Genomic DNA, 19,624 nt, shown 5'->3' on the forward strand with positions numbered 1-19,624 from the left:
AATTCATCCTCAATAAAAATATAGGCTACGTGGTCGAAAAGTTGTCAACTTGGCATCATTTTGGTTTCACTAGCCTATAGGTTAGCCTACACTATGCAACGACTGAACTTCTTTCTTCAGTTTTAGGGTGCATTTACTTTTTTCAGCATCTTTGTTACCGTGAAGGAAACCACATTTGAAATTAGAAAGAAATATGTCCCAGACTGTAATAATCGAAAGGTGCACATTCTTAATACGCGGCCACGCACGAGCCATTAAAAGTGATTTGGCTTGCGAGCGGCTGCATCTCTCTTCCGTATAGACACGTCGCACCTCTGGAACTGACCAATCAGAGCTGACGCTCCCCCCTCTTCATCTTCATAGCAGTGTCTCATCCAAGAGTTGCGTCTGCCTCCCTATTCCGTTCAGAATAATGCAGATGAAAGGAGTCGCGAGCCTTGAGAGAAAGGGAGGGAGAGAAAGAGAGAGAGAGAGAAAACGCCACCTCATCGCTTTCAGGTGCACGTAGGGTCAGTCGCCCATTCACACACATGGCAAGTCAAAGCAATATGAATTAGCCTACCTGCATAATTATAAGGGTTACACATGTAGCCAACATTTAAACTAAAAACCTACTAACAAGTGGAGACTGTCAAAGGGGTCTTTTTTACTTGCATGTGTTACAAATGTCCATAAATTACCGAATTAATTAATTAATTTATATTACTAATTTAGCAGAGACTTTTATCCGAAGCAACTTACACAAACAATTAAAAGCCAACAGAAGATAAAATTATTAGCATTAGTATAACAACACTAAATTTGAGTAGTACAAAAGCTAAATAAGTATAACTGTGAAAAAATATATTTTTATCTTTATTTTCTTTGGTAAAATGCACCAAATCACTGGCAAAACTCTCTGACGTCTCTAAAAATCCACAAAAATGAATTGTTTTTGCTTATAATTTGCTTCCCATCCAACAATATTCACAAAAATAGTAACCGAACATATTTCAAATGAAAGGCATAGAAATGAAACTAGAATGCTGCCAAAAGCTTGCCCTTTCTACAAAACAAAACAGACGTATAATTAAGTTATAGACGAAGATTGAAAATGTATTTATTTAAATGTTAAACATTCTTTGATGCTCAAAGTCAAGCATGTGAACTTTGCACTGCCAACCATAAAGACATTTAAGTAATAGTGTCAGTCCGTGGCAAACTCATGAGTGACAAAAAGTACACAATGTTATGCTAAAGATATAAAAGGCTCATATTCTTGCCCAGCATATACTGTATACCCAGCCATTTGTTGTAAAGAAATATGCACACAAAAAAAAAAAAAAAAGTCTCTTTGCGTGGCCCTGTCATTTTGTCTAAATACTATAAATAAAGAAATATGCAGCAGTGGCCAAAGTAGACTTGAAAATTTATGAAAATGGATGCAACCACAAGAAGCCAAGTATTAGTGTTTAGCCTGGTAGAGCTAAGCCTTCTGGGAGCTCTCACATTGTCCAAAGCCAGCATGAACTGCAACAGAGAAAGAGCCAAGCACAACACAGCACAGACGGTTTCTAACAATGTGACCTGGAAAAGGCAGCAGGATAGAGGGAAGAAGAAGAACTTTTCATTGGGCCGAAAAATAGATCTGGTTGGTGTAACACAGCAAGTGGTTCGTATGGAACTAGGAGCTACTGTACCAAATAAGTTTACGTCAGTAAACTTAGGCCCGGTTTCACAGCTAGGGCTTAGAATAAGCCAGGATTAGGCCGTATAGTTTAATTAGGATATTTATGTAGCTTTTATAAACATGCCTTTGAAAAAAAACATTTCAGATGAGCAAGTCAAAAGTGCAAGGTTGGAAAAACCTTGGAAATATTGGAAAGCGTCGTCTGTGAAACTGGGGGTAAGACGATTATTTTTCTTCATGTAAGCTGATAGGCCAACCCGATCTCATGGCACTACGTACAAATTTTATGAGGTGGCTAATTCGTACTAATTCATATGACCTCACTCGTGCGAATTCGTATGATTTTTGCTAAACAAACCATACATATTTAAAGAGTTGTCCGATTCATACAGTATGAATGTTTACGAAATACCTATACCTGACCCCAACCCGAAACCATCACGTGGGTTTAGACAGATCGTACGAATTGGTCAATCTTTTGCAGTGTCCCGTGCATGAGACAGTGTTATAAAAACATGGTGCTAAAGTTACATTAAAATCAACAACAACAAAAAAAAGCTGCCCTGCATCCTGTGATTTAACTCCCCAAAAAGTGTTCTGTGCGAATGGCCTCTTCGACATACAGGTTTGGAAACGAGTGCATGGGGGAGTGAATTATAGAATGTACATTTTTAGGTGATCTATCCCTTTAACAAAGACCAAATCTGCTGCATCATGATATCTAGGCATTATTTTAAACCTTTGGAACGTCAACAAGCATATATTACTCTTTCATTATAAACCAGAATCAAGCTAAACACTAGCATTTCATAGGCTGCATTCATACTTGAGGAAAAGGGACACACTGGCGCTGTGCAGCATTGAGGAGCTTTCTGAACGTCTTGTCATTACACGGCGACCGGCTCGGTCTTGCACGGTCGGAGACTCTGTGCTTTGATAGGCGGGTGTCTGTCCTGAGCAAACAGGTGTTGTGACCCACCCCACGCTTTCATGATGCAGAAGGCCTGCTCTCCAAAAATACCAGCCTCACTCCACTCCTGCTTCCACAGCTGTTCCTCTTTAGGAAAGTGCTTATCCTCTTTATGGTTCGCAGTCCTGCACACACATGCACACACACACACACACACACTCAATATGATAAAGGATCTTTAAACCTGGAAAAAAGGGGAAGCATGTGCTAAAGGAATGGGTACTGTAAAACACTGATAAATCACGTTGAATGCAGGCCCGTTCATCAAGAGATTGGGTTTGTTTTATTTTACATTAACACCAAGTCAAGGTTCTCCAAAGTTACTCTGTGTAGTTTGGATGATTTTCATCTCAGGCCAATTCTTCAAAGCTCTGCTTTTTTTTTTGTTGGAAGTTTAGTTTGGTTTCTCCATGTTCCTCTAGTTAGAACGGAGTTTGATTTAATGGCGTGAGGAAACCACTTACTACAACATAGATGAAAATGTTTCTAGCAAAAAAACTACATGCTTGAGTCTAAATCTATCCAATTTTTTTTTTTTTTTGCAGAATGTTCTGGATGTAGCTCCAAAAAGCTCAATTAAAGGATGCCTGCTTGCTTTCTCAAAAAACATGTGCATTGGCTACTATAAGGACAACAATGTAATTGTTTTTAAGAGTGGTGCCTTGGCAAAAGTACATTTAACCACAATGTTTTTGCCAACAAGTCGATATATGTTATGATACCCTTCTCAATATAGTTCCCTTTTATGTTATGCACCATCAGGGTCAAATATATGGGCATACTTGGATCTCTGCATTTTATTGACTGCATTTTACTACATCCATTATAGCACATACCCCCGAAATATAAAGTACACAAATATCCATCTTCATTCAATAACTTTAGGTTACAGGTTAGGTTAATTAGTCTGTAATTAAAGGGATGTGTAAAGTTCTTAAATTGTGGTGATACTCGAAAAGCTTGAAGATTTCAACACATTAACAACTGGATGTTTGCAGGAACAGTGGCCTGCATTTACTGGATTGTCAAAGGAATTGATTGATTGAAATGTAGGCTCAATCCAAACACAATGGGGTGAAAACTCCTGGCCCAGGAATGCCGGCTCACCAGTAAGAACTCCACTGAATTGGAAAGATGAGACAAGAGGAGAAGTATTGTAAAAAATTATTGTGATTTTAACGCTAAAAGACTGTAAAAATGCTACAGTGCAAAACTGTTACTTGGTTTACAGAAAGTTTACGTACTATACGGTAAATAACTGTGATATAATTTTATTGTAAAATACCGTTAAATGTACAGTTTTTTGAAAGTGAAAAAGAACAACTCATTGTATAATTTAAAGTGAAGGTCAAAAGGTTGTTAAAACAACATTTTATCAGATAATGAAATACGGTTTATTACTGTAAATTTTAAGTTAAGTCTGTAAAACCATTAACGTTCCTACCGTATTTTTAACGCTAAAGTTCTGGCAACCACAGCTGCCGTTTTTTTACCGTAAAAATTACGGTTTTATTTTTTACTGTGGGATTCTAAAATTGGTGACGCATTGCAATAACAGTTGATTCACTAACATTGGCTGATACATTAGGAGTCATGAAATAACAATATACAGTTTTACTGCATTTATTAATCTAGGTAATGGCAATTTATTAATTATTAACCGATTTGTATTTATACAACTATAAATATTAAAATGGTTCAAAATGATACCTAATGCACAATGATTTCTTACTTATTGTACACTACACTTTAGGATCGGTAAAAAATTATTTACTGTATTTAGCAAGGATGCATTAAATTGATCAAAAGTGACAGTAAATACATTCATGGATGTCCATTTCAAATAAATGCTTTACGTCTAAACTTTCTATTAAATCAAACAATCCTGAAAAAAATGCCACAAAAAAGTTTCCACAAAAATATTAAGGCGCACAACTGTTTTCAACATTGATAATGAGACATGCTTCTATATATGCAACCTTGGACTTGAGAAGAGGCAAAAATCTCCCCAATCCCAAATGTGCGAATGCTATATTACTGTAAAACACCTTTTCATATCTACAGCTGAAAGTTTATAATTCCTTTATATAATTGTATGGATGTAATTTTTAAACATAAGAAGTTATTGCTTGCTCAAAGTAACTTAGGTCTCTGTGTTTTACTGCTGTCAATATACAGTACACACTACACTGAAAAATAGATTTAGGGAGTCTCTCTAATGGCAAAAAAATGAGGAGACATGAAGCAGTCATGTCATTTCCATGTCCCGCCTCCCTTGTCCTTCTCATGGTGATTTCTTTAGTGTTTGTGGTGGATGCTTTCAGCATTCACAGAGTTTACAGAGCTACAGTGCCAGAAAGGCACAGCATTGAAATAGAAACTGGCATTTTCAGAACCTCCTCGTCTGACCCTGGTCTTTGTAATCTATAGTTCTGTGGTCAGTCTCTTCAAGGTCAGCTAGTGATTATGGGTGGAGTCCCACTGGATTGAGAAAAGAGGATAGATCAGGGTAACGTTCTTTCTTTTTCAAATGAATTCAAAAACTACTCGACTTTAATTGGAAATCACTGGATAACTGATTTGCATGCGCAGGTTGCTTTTGAAAGGATTTTTACCACCAATTATATATAATTATATATATGTGTTTTTAGTGAATATGATTACTGTTGAGCTATACGTTCTAATAAAGTGTGTACAAACACTACGAGTACAACAGAGTGGCGCGGAAGGCTTATGAATCCCCTGTGAACATCTGCTTTTTCATCACCCTTCATAACAGGGTCCTAATGAGAACATGTAGCTGTCCACGCTGACTGCCTGAACCAAAAGGTGCCTTTCTTTGAAGGCCTCGCTTTTATGAACGGAAGCAACCCGTTTGAAGAGCTGTTAAAGGACACATTTGCTGGGAGTATGGATGAACACACACACACACACACACACACACAACACATAGTTTACACATATCTGCAGGGCAGGAACCAGCACACCAGGTAATGACGCATTACAGCACAGCTTTAATGAAACACTCCACACCAGAGGCAAAGTTGCTCTTTCTTTTAACCTTTCTCCACTTGTATCTATCTGAAATAAAAGCCTGAGTTTCTAACATCTAGAAAATTTGTGGTAGAACAGCAGGGGTAAGTGAAATTGAAGGGTCCTGAAAATCCTGAAAAAGGATTTTTTGGATGATCCTTCAGAAATCATTCTAAAATGATGATTTGCTGCTCAAGAAATATTTATTATTATTATCAATGTTGTTCAATGTTTTGTGGAATTTTCTGTAACATTAAAAAAAGTTTTTACTGTCACTTTTGATCAATTTGATTGCTCAATTATAATAAAGCTGTGATGGATTTATGGTGGACAACGGATGAACAGACAGACAGACAGACAGACAGACGGACAGACGGACAGATGGATAGATGGATAGATAGATAGATAGATAGATGTTGCAGACTGCAAGCTATTTCAGAATTCAGTAACACTTTGTGGCCTCTTTTATCAAGTGTTGTGATTTTTTTTTTGTTAGCTGTTAAATTGCATTGAAGTTCTGGAGTGAGACCCGATGCTGTTAAAGCATGTGCAAGTGTGACTGCTCACCTGCTGAGCCACTGAAGGGTCTTAGTAAGCACAGGCGCCAACTAACACATTCTCCCTGCTCTTTAACTTCTAACAAGAGCTTGTGAAGTGTGCCTCACACCCAGAAGCTACTGGTTGGCACACATATGCAAAATGCACACGCAAACAAGCCGACGTGCACTTCACATGGCTAATAAACACACACTAACTGAAACACACAGCGTGAACACGGTGCATATGCAGACGTGTGCAGTTTTAATTGCCTTTTAAATTGCAGTTCAGTTCCAGAACTTGAATTGATTTTAAATGGAGGTAGCAAAATCAGTGTGTATTTGCGACTCGCTTATTATGGGGCAGAGAAATTGCAGTGTCTTTGGTTTAATATAAAGGCGTTCATTTTAGATTGGCTTAGGTTTATTATAGTAGAAGGAAAGGTCCATTTTACACATGGTTGTAGGACATAACTTTATTGAACTTTTCCTGATGCTTAAATGACCCCCCCCACTGCAAGGTCCCTGCGTAACAAGGCAGCTTTTTTTCTTGTGCAGTGCCTTGGGCAAGCACAGCCAAATGAAACATCTGTCTACAAGCTGCTACAAGTAGAGAAAGAGGGATAGTAGTGCATCTAACCTATGAAATGTGTCCATCTTTCCAATGAAGAATTATGAAATGAACCCATCTGGCCATCTAATCATTCAGATTTATATGTCAGTGATGTTATTGTGTCTGCTGCTTCTCTGCAGTCTGCAACATGCATCCATCTATCTATCTATCTATCTATCTATCTATCTATCTATCTATCTATCTATCTATCTATCTATCTATCTATCTATCTATCTATCTATCTATCTATCTATCTATCGCAATTAAACAATTATTTATGTATTTAGCTTTAGAATTATAATTATTGAGCAATTGAATGCATCAAAAGTGACAGTAAAGACATTTATAACGTTACAAAAAACATTGATAATAATAATAATTATTATTTCTATATTGTTTCTTGAGCAGCAAATCATCATATTAGAATGATTTCTGAAAGATTAAGCGAACCGGAAGTTCAGCTTTACCATCACAGCAATAAATTACATTTAATACAGCATATACATTATATATTCAAATATAGAAAACACTTATTTTTAAATTGTAATAATTTTTAACAATATTACTTTTTTATGTATATTTGATTGAATAAATGCAGGCTTTGTGAGCAGAACAGACTTATTTTAAAAGCATGAAATGCGTTTTCCCCCTTATTGTATTAGATTCTTGGAAAAAAAAAACAAGCAAACAAAAAACCATTACTAACAATTATCATCATTGTCATAATAAAATACAACAATACTCCAGAGTCCCCAGACTCTCCAATCTTTCAGTAACCACACATTTGAATATTGTGTGTATGTGTGTAAATGTCACAGCATGTCTCAAAGCCCCATATATTGCCATTTGTATACCATGGCACTGCCACAGAATGTTTTTTGTAAGGAGGGTGATGTGGATACACACCTGCAGAAAGGAAATGATGGGGATTCAGAGCCCTCTTCCCTCCACACAGACAGCGTGTTTTACTTCACTCACTGTCTGGCCACCAGGCACTACCATGGCATCACTTCTGCTTTGATAATCTCTTCACGTTCCAGACTAATGACAGGGTGAAGGTGGGTGGTGGTGAAAGGGGGGATTTCGCTCCCGAGTGCCGCCCCAGAGACGACTGTAAACGTCTGTCATTAGAGCAGAGGTAAAAATCATCCCACACAATTACAGGTGCCCTCTGTACACAGAAACTGGAGAGAAATACTGGGCTCTGGGGAACAGGTGGTTGACTTGAAGCTTAACACATTTGCGAAACTTCAGACTATACAATTTTTTATGGTATGAAATTTGAATTCAATTGAATAACGGGCATACTCAGCCATATAGAAACATCCCTTTTTCAGAATACTGTATTTTAAAGATAATTTTGATATTTTGATAACTCCAAAATAAGCTTAAAAAATGTATCATGCTCGTTTAATGAACTATAAACAATTTTTGCACCTATGGAATTGTCCATGGGACATGAAGGCCTGGTTCCACAGACAGGGCTTAGTTTAAGCCAGGATTAGGCCTTATTGAGTTTATGTTTCAGTTGTTGAATCTTAAAAAATGTACACTATGAGAAATTTGGTGGGGAAAAAAAACAGTTGAAAGTGGGAGGAAGTTTCTTTTTTAGCTGAATAAATTTAATAGAAATAAGTCGACAATTAATAAATGATGGGGCAATATCAATAGGTAATTCCTGTTTGCCCCGCAGGCATTTAAACTTTTTGGAAGCTAAGCTAGCAGGCTCTTGTTCTGTGCAGAAAGCCGAGTAGTAACTTTAGGGGTTCGTGAGCTTAGAATTATAAGGTTCAATCTCCGTTTAGGGTAGTTCTGAGATATTGAGCATTAAAGTTTTTACATCCCATTATAGCTTTATCTATTAATCTTTCTTTTTTTTTTTTTCTTTTTTTTTACAAAAATAACACCACACAGGCATTAATAAACACCTAATGGATCAGATTATGTCAAAAACTCAATTTCGACCAAAAGTGGAGGTAGAACCTTATAATTCTAAGCTCACGGGTTACCGTCCTCTTTTTCCCGGACATGTCCGTTCAGCTTTTGCTTTCTGCAGTCGCCATGCATTGTTTACATCTAACTGAATTCATTTTGATTGGTGAATCTGAATGTAGTGTTTACATGAACGCAAAACAAGTGATCGGTTGATGTGAGTTTTAACATTGCTAAGAAAATTTACGCTCCTCCGTGAGAGATACGAGACTGGTAACTTACGTCTCACAGGTGTCGCTCATCAGGTAATCACGCCACCGGCCTCGCGTCATTCTCCACACGGCCCTCACTCGTCCTGTTCGCCACAGTAAACATGACTTGCGTCGTTCTCCACACGGCCCTCACTTGTCCTGCTCGCCAATGGGGACTGTAGAACGCAAAAGCCAAATCCCGGACATTTTAGGTGATCTCGAAACTCATTTTCGGAAGTACGTAGCTAGCCTAGACTTGTTGTTTACCTACTGCGTGGTTACAGGTAGGCGTGGCCTCCTAGGGCAGTGAAGCAAGTGCATTCTGGGAGTTGTTGTCTTTCATCAACATAAGCCAAAAATACATTTTCTGGCTTTTCTTAGTCTAGAAAGCAAATTCAAAAAATAATTTCACATTTCTTCTACATAAATTACCCATTTTAAATACACATTCATCTTTCCAGAGGCGGAGTGACCCTTTAAAATATAGGGGAAAAAGTTAATTACCAATTAAAAAAAAAAAATCAATATTGTAATATCACCAAGAAAACATGTTTGTTTTGAACATTTCCAGTAAAATAAAATAAAATAAAAATCCTGGAATAGTAGTAAATAAATTGCAGAATAAATTTTAGATAAAATAGCAACATCTAATCAGAAAATCCACATTATTGTGGTATTGTAAAAAAAAAAAAACTAATATGATTTCCATCTTAAAAAATGGAAAGTGTAATATTTGTATCCAATATATTAAGACATACAGCCTATATTATGGGGGAAGGAAAGCATACTACAAATTAGGAATGACCCAAATACTATTACTTGCTTGCACCAAATATTTTTATTTCCACGTGGACTCAGATCAATAATAGTGCAGGTACTTTAGAATTTTTATTGACCTTTTTATGTTATTTGCACTGTTTTATAGCTCAGGGAAGGACTGAAGAGTAGTTGAGGAAACATGTCTGTTCACCCTTTGCTGTAAAACACAGCAGGTGTTCAATGTTTGGGATAAATTTGACTTCTCCTCCGCGATTATTTGTGCTGGTTAGAAAAGAACAGCTCTGTGGTTGGAGGAGGAGACAAGGCCGTGGACAGCCACGTCTCCATTGGACTCTGCTGACAGAGGACTTATAGGGATTGAAACTGAACGAATGGAGGATTTCATGGAAGTTGCTTAGGTGAGCTTTGCCTCCAGGTTCCATTCCTGCTGTTTCCATTAAGTTGAGAACAGCCGTTCTTGATGCAGTCCACCTGATATCACTTAGTTTAGTCCTACCTGCCCTCCCTGATAAAGGCTCCGGATGCTAGTTATGCCAGCTCTCAACACAAACACAGACAGCTCTAATGATTGGGCACGCTGGAGGCTGCAAAGCATTACGGAGCCATGCGTATGTGTGTGTGTGTGTGTGTGTGTGGATGTAAGAGCCGCCCAAGCCGGCAAAGCTGAAAGAATCAAGGTGGAGGTTTCTTCTGTGTATAGTTTGCTGTTCACTGGGAGGGCAGCTGCAATTTTGACAATTCCAGAAAAATTCAAACCCTTTTAGTCAGTACAATCTGTGCAGTCCTTGTAAAAAAGGTTCTGAATATCAAAATTAATGTGGCATGAGCTTTTGATTGACGTACATTATAGCTCAACCATGGCTGATCACAGCTCACCAGAAGCGAACGAGGTTAAGGGACGACCTACAGAGAGACGAGAGAAAGAGACATGTAATTTACCAAAAGAGCTTGAAAGAGTGGTAGCAGGATTCTGTTTTACTTTGGTATAATTTAATCTCCTTTGCCTTGGACTGATTATGTGTTTTAAGTTTAGGCGAGGCTTCTTGTCTTTGGCTCTTGATTTCTCTCTTTCTCTCTCTCTTTTTCTTTTCTGTCTCACTCTATCCTGTATCATAAGATTGATAAATTCATTCCATCAGTTTAAGTTCAGTGGCCAAACTACTACAAGTGAACAACAGCTTATCATCTGTATCACACAGTTAACGTAACATTTTAATAAGCTTTAATATTCTCTTACAGTGCAGTACTAATATTTGGCTTGTGTGTCCCTTTGCACACCACAAAATCTTACATGGCTTAATGAAATGGCTTCAACAAGGTCTGTTAAAGACCATCACTAGAAGTGCCTTGCAGTGCATGTGCATTTCAATGAGATAAGAGACTGACAAGAATAGTTAGTAACTCAAAATGACACATCTTTGTTATAAATTATACATAAATCAAGTTTTGAAAGCAGTTTGAAGCTGAATTAATTATATAATTTTGTGAGGCGGAAAGTATAAAATGTAGTAGTGCTGTCTTGCAGCCACAATGCGTTTATTTTTTGACACTTTTGCACAAGGCTAATGACTGCGAAAGAAAGATAGAAAAGGAAAGAGACAGAGAGTGAGTGAGTTTATGGAAAGTATGGCAGCACTATGCGTTTATGCTGCCAGAAATGAAAGCACAGAAGGAGGACACGAGGCAATAAACCCAGTATCACCTAAAAGTAAATGGCAGGGAATGAGGAGAAGAGATGAGGATTTCAGGAATGTAGGCACGAGAGAGAGAGAGAGAGAGAGAGAGAGAGAGAGAGAGAGAGAGAGAGAGAGAGAGAGAGAGAGAGAGAGAGAGAGAGAGAGAGAGAGAGAGAGAGAGAGAGAGAGAGAAGGAAAATAAAGTCTTTTCGCCCTCCGACCACATGAATACATTTACCCTGCTACTGTATATGTCTGATTAAGATGAGCTAATTTAATCTTTGCGCCCAACAGGTCGTAAAGGCAAAAGAGTAACCCTTACATATAACTCTCATACTGCTGGGCAGCTTGTGATACATTAGATTTTTACATACATTAGTATTGATTTTTAAATCTAAGTTGAAAACATTTCTTTTCTCACAAGCTGATGACTTTTAAAATTAGCTATATACTGTACAGTTTTACATCTGTTTATTTAATTTTATTTTTTATTAAATCTTTATTATCTTTTTTGTGCATGTTTGTGTTTGGTATTTTATCATGATGTTTTTACTTTTTGTAAAGCGCATTGAATTACTTTGATGGGATGAATTGTGCTATATAAATAAATTTGATTTGATTTGATTACGAACAAAACTACATTACCACAAATGTGCACAATGGCCAACATGACATATTGATAAGTATGCAGTGTTAAATGATGTCATTTAATTATTTATTATGTTTGCAAAACTCCCATATGTGGATGTGGGCCAACAAAGATACTGATTTGGTGCTCAAGAAATATTTCTTTCAATTTTGAAAACAGTTGTATTGCTTTATATATTTGTGGAAACTGCAATACTTTTCTTCTGGAGTCTTTGATGGACAGAAAGTTCCGAAAGAACTAAATATAAGTTGTAATGTAAAAGTCGTTATTGTTAAATTACGTTTTTGTTACTTTAATGTGTCTTTGCTGAATTAAAAAAAATAAATCATAGTTTAGTGTAATTATTATTAGAAGTTTTAAGAGAACTGTGAACACTCTTGATACTTTTCATACAGACTTTATATTTTATACTGCAAACCTGTGCCCCCTGTATAGGGCACTGGACACAACCATTTTCTCTCCAGGGGACAGATGAAGCCAGAAGGTCATGGAATATTATGACAAAGTGGATGAAGAGCAGATAAAGGGGAGGAATATAGGGGAGTTGTTTCTTCTAACTGAGTGCATGTGTTCTCAGGAAGCCAAGTAGACGTATCATACTGCATACTGTTTCCAGCATAACTAACCATAAATGAAAAATTCAATGCGCAAAAAAAAAAAAAAAAAAAAAAAAAAAATCACCAGATAACACTTGCAGCAGAAAGGTCTTTAAATACTACTGTACATATCTGGAAAATTGAAACAATGTGAATTCAATTATTTGTGCAATGACGAAGTAAATATTTACAACATTTGGCGTTCAAACACAAGCAGTCGTGTTTAAATGAGTCTGTTTGGAGAGAATCTATCAAACTTTCAAGACTTTGTTGCCTCAGGATTTGGGACTATTTTTCACTCTGCTACAACTTGATGCTCCATTATAAATGCACAAAACTGTTAATTAATGATGCACAGAGGATGTATTCACCTGGATGTCAGCTTCAAGAGCACATTTAACATGTATATCAAATATTATATACATATACAGCGGCCTAAAAAAGCCATGGTGAATAAACACCCCGAGTGTGCACACAAACGTTTGCCCACCAATGAAAATCTGTCATTATTAACTCACCCTTGTGTCGTCCAAACCTGCTGTTTGACTTTCTTTCTTCTGTTTTGATAAATATCTAGGTCAGGTCACACACTTCCAAATAATTAAAGTCAATGGGGTCGGAGGCTGCAAAATGACAAGAAATAGATAAATAAAGCACCATAAAAAAAGCTTAATGTTGTGCACAATATTCTAAATCTTCTGATGCCATATGATAGCATCCCTCCTAAGCTGGTTTTTTCATCTCATTTGGTCACCCAGCCCAGTCCGTTGGCTTGTTTTTCAACATGCTATTTATCAGTCATTCAGAATCACCACTCTCCATTCTCCAAACTCTTTCTCCTTGGGAGCACTTTACCCACCCTGGTCTGTTGGCTGGTTTTAGAGGGGTTTTGGACTCTTTTCTGTAGGCCAGACTATACCAGGCGCTTAACCCAAGACCAAGCAAATTTTTTTAAACAGATTTAGGAAGAGTTTTTTTAGCAGGTAAGTCTCAGAGTAATCAATTACAGAGTGAAGCAAAAATTTCATCAATAAGCTAACTTGTGGGAATTTATAAATGGATCGCAAGAACTCGCAAAGGTTTGTTTACTGACAAAACTGTCTTTAAAATATGGTATTTGATCTCTACACATACATTAGATATACAGTCTTCATTTTAAGTGTCATGATAACCTCATGTCCTCAGAAGTCTCTCTAATTTAGATTTAAAAGGCCAAGTCATGTCATTTATCAGTCATTCGGAGAATCACCATTCTCCAATTTTTCGAACTCTTTCTACTGGGAGCACTTTGCCCAGACCTGCGTTCTGCTGGAAAAATGTCTTGCTGAAAAGCTATTAGTTGCTCCCTTCCCCCTTTCTGCCGTGTTCCAGTCGGGGAAAATTTGTCAGGGAGTGAGCTGAACTCTACGTCTGCAGAGAACATTACCTCCCCCTTTCTTTCTCTCTTTCTCAGGCTCTTGACTTCTGAAATGCACAGAAGAGAAAAGACTAAAATATGTTGTGAGAATAATGGTCATGGATAGGAAATTTCCAACAACTTCCAGGTGCTTTTAGTTATATATTACTGGTAAACAACCATATGCAACTGGTTTTACAAATCTGTCCCAGAAGATAAAGGTGATGCAGAGCTGAACGTCAAGGGTAAATACAGACCATGAAGAACCAGGCTGTCACTATCCCTTTAGGGAAAAGCGTAAACGTTGATAGGGTTTCACTCTCTAGCTAAAGGAATTCCTTCCCATAGGCTAGTTTATCTGACTTGAGAGGCTTTCTGGCACTAAAGTCCTCCTCATACCCTGGAGAGGGAGACTGGGTGATTCATTTGACGAATATGTACACACATTTTATCTTGCCTGCTGATCCATTGTAGAGTGCTAGGTTAAAAAAAAAATAAGTGAAAGCAAACTTAAGGAGGAGCCAAGAACAATTCAATTTTGTTAATAGAAGTTGCTCATTAAAGGGTTAGTTCACCCAAAAATGAAAATTAAGTCATTAATTACTCACCCCCATGCTGTTCCAACCCCGTAAGACCTTCGTTCATCTTCGGAACACAAATAAAGATATTTTTGATTTAATCTGAGAGCTGTCTCACTACCACATTGGCTGCCTAAGGGACTGACACTTGACGGCCCATAAAGTCATTAAAGAAAATGTTTAAATATTCCATGTGCCTACAGCGGCTCAATTATAAGTTTATCAAGCGACGAGACTACTTTTTGTGCGAAAAAAACATACATAACGACTTTATTCGACTATTCCATTACTTCCTTATGGGCGCATGCGCGATAACTGAGACGAGGACGTTCTCATTCGTCTACTTCTTGTTAACGGCTGCTCACCACTTAGGAGTATTATCGCCACCTACCGTATAAGATGATGATATAGCTGGAAGCGCTAAACTTTCTGTTTACAAGCAGAGGAAGATGCACGCTTGTCCATAAGGTTTTCAATTAGCGTATTTTCAGCACTATAAGGTGCACTTAAAAGCCTTTAATCATCTCAAAAAACGATATATATGGATCATCATCTCATACGGTAGGGGGCGGTAATACTCCTAAGCGGTTAGCAGCCGGTAACAAAACGTAGCCGAAAGAGAACGTCCTCGTCTCAGTTCTCGCGCATGCGCCCATAAGGAAGTAATGGAATAGTTGAATAAAGTCGTTATTTATCTTTTTTTCGCACAAAAAGTATTCTCGTCGCTTGATAAACTTATAATTGAGCCGCTGTAGGCACATGAAATATTTAAACCTTTTCTTTAATGACTTTCTGGGCCGTCAAGAGCCAGTCCCTTAGGCAGCCAATGTGGTAGTGAGACAGCTCTCAAATTTAATCAAAAATATCTTCATTTGTGTTCTGAAGATGAACGAAGGTCTTACGGGGTTGGAACAACATGGGGGTGAGTAATTAATGACTTAATTTTCATTTTTGGGTGAACTAACCCTTTAAAGCTTTTATACTATTTATTTTTCTTTGTTGTACTTAAAAATCTAGATTTTACAAGCTTCTGTGTTGTACATCACACGTAGGCTCACTATTGGCCGATGCTGGTCACGTGTGATGCACAACACAGTGAATAGTTGAAATAAAGTTGTTTTTTTTGTGTTTTTTTTGCGCACAAAAAATATTCTCGTCGCTTGATAAACTTAAGATTGAGCCACTGTAGTCACTTGGACTATTTTAACGATGTCTTTACTAACTTTTCTGGGCCGGCAAGTTTCAATCACTTTCCTATGGAGGAGTGATCCAGCTCTCAGATTTAATAAAAAATATCTTAATTTGAGTTCTGAAGATGAACGAAGGTCTTACGGGGTTGAAACAACATGAGGGGGAGTAAATACTGACAGAGTTTTCATTTTTTGGGTGAACTAACCCAATGAAACAGGGTTTGGTCTACAACAGGGTTGGTTACGTAAAAATGGTCTCCCTTTTGATTAATATGTTTAAATTAATGACAGTGACATTTTCATTTTACACATTTTCATATTTCCAATCATCATGAAACAGTAAGCAAAGACATCAACACAAGGTTAAATTTGAATTAAGTGTACACACTCTAATAAAATGCTGTGTTGTTTTAACCCAACTTTGGTTCAAAATCAAATATGGACAAACTCAAACATTGGGTTTAAATATAATTTAAAAATGTAACCCAATGACTGGGTTTGTCCATATTTTACCGAAAATTGGGTTAAAACAACCCAGCATTTTTTAGAGTGCATTGTGTATAAAATAAAATGTATTGTAAATGAATGAATGTTTAGCATTTTACACTCTAAAAAAATGCTGGGTTGGTTTAACCCAATTGTGGGTCAAATATGGAAAAACCCAGCCATTGGGTTACATTTTTAAAATGCATTTTTAATCCAACGTTTGGGTTTTTCCATATTTGACCCAAAATTGAGTTAAAACAACCCAGCATTTTTAAGATTGTAAGCAACGTTTGTGAGTTTTAATTGCTGTACGCAAGGTGCAAAATTTCCTTAGGTGAAGAGACTTCAATAATGATGCCACATAAAAGCTGAAGAGCTGCTATTTCCTGTGTTTTTAACAGCTTGTCTGACTGTTTTGAGTTTCATTGGAGGATTTGTTTAGATCTGTGTGGCGCCTTAGACTCTGTAAAGCAAAATTTTGAAAGCCGTCTTAAAAATCAGAAGTAGAGAGTGAAGTTAACAACAGGAAAGAAGAATGATTGAATAGCCTCTATAGCTGTTTGCAGGAATATATTGGAAATACAATACATGCGTTGTTGAAAAGGCATTCCGCTTATTAAACCAATGATAAATCAATAGTTAATAGGTTCAATACACTTTATGATAAGTTTGGTTGTTGTCTCTGGCCATTTTGATCTGTTTGGTACGTTATTAGGGTCTATTTTTAACCTGTTGTTTCGTAAACAGCTCTTTGATCCTGGTTGACCTTTGACCTTAGGCCAACTGGGACACTGGCAACAAGCTCAGAGAGAGACAGATAGAGATCGAGAGAGAGAGAACTTCTATATAATCTATATAACTGTGAAATCATCATAAGCCATCCAATTTAGGACAGGATTATCTGGATTATTTCCTTTTAAAAGGTATAACCTATGTAATCTTTAGTGCAGTAAAGCTCCCTGCAGTGTAGGGATAGGCAACCACAACATATCACGTATGGGGAAAGTTAGATTTACTTCCTCTGTCAAGCCTACTCTTTCCTCTGTGTCTCATTCGGTCCATCACCCCTTCAGCGCAAACAACATTCTCCATTCTGCAGTGGCCATTACATCAGCTGTCGGGAGGCTGTTGAGTCAGCTTTAAGTCAAGCCCAAGTCACTGTGTGTTAGAGAGAAAGTACGAGTGAAAGGGTTTGTTCATTCGTCTCAATCCCCTTTCCCACAGAGAGAAATGTTAATTGGTGCTAGCTGGACAAAAGGTGGATGTCTTAATACACTAAAGTAGGTGGATAGGTGTATTAAGAGAGGGTAAGGAAGGAAGAAAATGTTTATTTTCACATTAGTTGAAATCTCCAGTAGTTTCCTTCAATTTCTATTCTATTCTGGCATGCATACTCACCCACTTTTTATATCTAAACTAAAAATGCATCTTTATAACCTGGCGTCTTCAAAGTCATATTTGATATAGCGTTTCGTTATTGTGTTGTTAATCACTTTCAGCGCTTTGGTCTGCTTATCTGTGCTATAAAAATATTTTTTTTTTACTTACTATTCTATAATCTGTTACTCATTTTTTTGCTGGGACAGTTTCTAATCACTGTACAACCCTTTAACCCAAAGATTTGCGTCTTTCAATCTTTATCTCAGTTCCACTTGGTCTGCAAATATGCCAAAAACGTTGATGCAAAGAAATGAAAACTATGCAAAACACCTGCCAGAAATGAAGGAAAAAGATCAAGGCAGGAAAGAGAAAAATGGAGAGAAAGCTGCTTTAAATGCATCACATTACTTGCTCCAATATTTGGCTTCTCTCAGGGTATTTAGGAATATGTCCCACCCATAAACACCATAGGTCCCACCCACTGCTCCGCCCAGCCCTCTGTGGCAGAAGCCTTACAGGAAGCAGCATTCTGGGCTAAGATCCTTCTGTAGCCACGTCTCGATTGGCTGAAGCCCAGGCTCATGGGCGGCGGACAATAGCAGGTTTCAACCACAAAAACTTACCATTCACAGTAACTTTTCCTTCTCCCTAACCGGATCTGGAACTCAGAGATAGTCTAAATCTCAGCATTTGTTTTGAAAAAGGACCTATTAAGTCCTGTATAGTCTCCATATCTATGAGTACATCACGCTAGCTCGAATACAGTTTTTCCTCGCTCTATTTATCAACGCACATCTGCTTGTGCTTAGAGTGACGTTTCCAAGGTGATCCTCCAGTGCTAAAGAATAGAATAAATCTCATCCCTCTCTACAGCCACATGTGAGATCCAGGCAAAAGGCATGATGGGAAGAGGGCCATCAGATGTCTGCTAAGGGGGGAGAATTAAGAGGAAGAAATGGGTGGGATTTGCTAAAAGCCGGGGTCAAAGTTCATCCCCTGGAAGGTCAACGTTGGCAGCTGCTACAGTGGCCTGGGTGGCTTTCTTACCCTTAAAAATGTGCAGTGACACCATCCCATAATATACCAGTTCATTTTACCATAACTGTAAAAAATGATTGTGCAAAGATTATTAGAGTATGTTTCACAAGAAAGTGAAAAAGGTTTCTACACAAGGGGTGTCGGATCCTGCCCCTGGAGGGCCACTGTCCAACCCTAGTTAAACACACCTGAACCAGCTAATCTATACCAGAAACTTCCAGACTGTTGTGATGGGGCAAGTTGGAGCTAAACTCTGCAGGACAGCAGCCCTCCAGGACCAAGTTTGGACACTTACGTTCTACAACTATTTTTATTTTTATTTCAGTGTTGGAGAAAAAGTTTGAAATATATTCTGCCACTTTTTTCATAAACAAATGTGATTACCTCTCTCAAAGCAGGTCCAGGATCAGTCTTTCCTCTATTTTGTTGAAGATGTGAGAAACCTGGTCACAGACTTTGTGGATCTTCCCAGAGAGCTGTAAATTTCACTGAGATGCAGATGTTTCCTCCATTAGACCGTAGCTCCTCCTTTCCATGGGTGATGACCCGGCACATGGCAGAATACATACAATCAAGGGTTGAGTGTAAACATACCAGCCCAAGCATTGGCAGCATGGCATAAAGTGGCCACTCTTGGCTGAAACAGCATGCCACTTGTTTTAATTCTTTAGGCCACAATCAAAGACAGCTAAATGCTTCTTGGTCTACGCCCTTAAAATGTGTTTTAACTGAACCCGACATGTAAATTATATAGTTAAAGTCAAGCAAAATACATTCAATGTATGTTTGCTAAATGTGCTCCAATAAAGCATTATTAGATGGAACAAAAACAGGCTCAAATCGAATAATCC

The 19,624-nt window shown here is 37.7% G+C and overlaps 1 long non-coding RNA gene across 2 annotated transcripts; it reads right to left on the bottom strand.

Annotated features, from left to right (window-relative positions):
- Window positions 1–1,332: 1,332 nt before the first annotated feature.
- On the bottom strand, window positions 1,333–19,375 carry LOC120489496 (uncharacterized). 2 transcript variants are annotated; one of them, XR_016150659.1, is made up of 6 exons: window positions 19,158–19,375; window positions 13,224–13,328; window positions 10,628–10,687; window positions 9,036–9,180; window positions 7,728–7,942; window positions 1,333–2,764 (listed from the first exon to the last, which is right to left on the bottom strand). It is a non-coding gene; the product is annotated as an uncharacterized LOC120489496 (long non-coding RNA). The 2 variants fall into 2 exon arrangements; XR_016150658.1 differs by lacking the exon at window positions 10,628–10,687 and having other exon boundaries at window positions 19,158–19,367.
- Between the last annotated feature and the right edge of the window lie 249 nt (window positions 19,376–19,624).

This window comes from Pimephales promelas, chromosome 3 (assembly GCF_988280905.1).
Source record: "Pimephales promelas chromosome 3, fPimPro1.hap1.1, whole genome shotgun sequence".
NCBI classification, from domain to species: domain Eukaryota; kingdom Metazoa; phylum Chordata; class Actinopteri; order Cypriniformes; family Leuciscidae; genus Pimephales; species Pimephales promelas.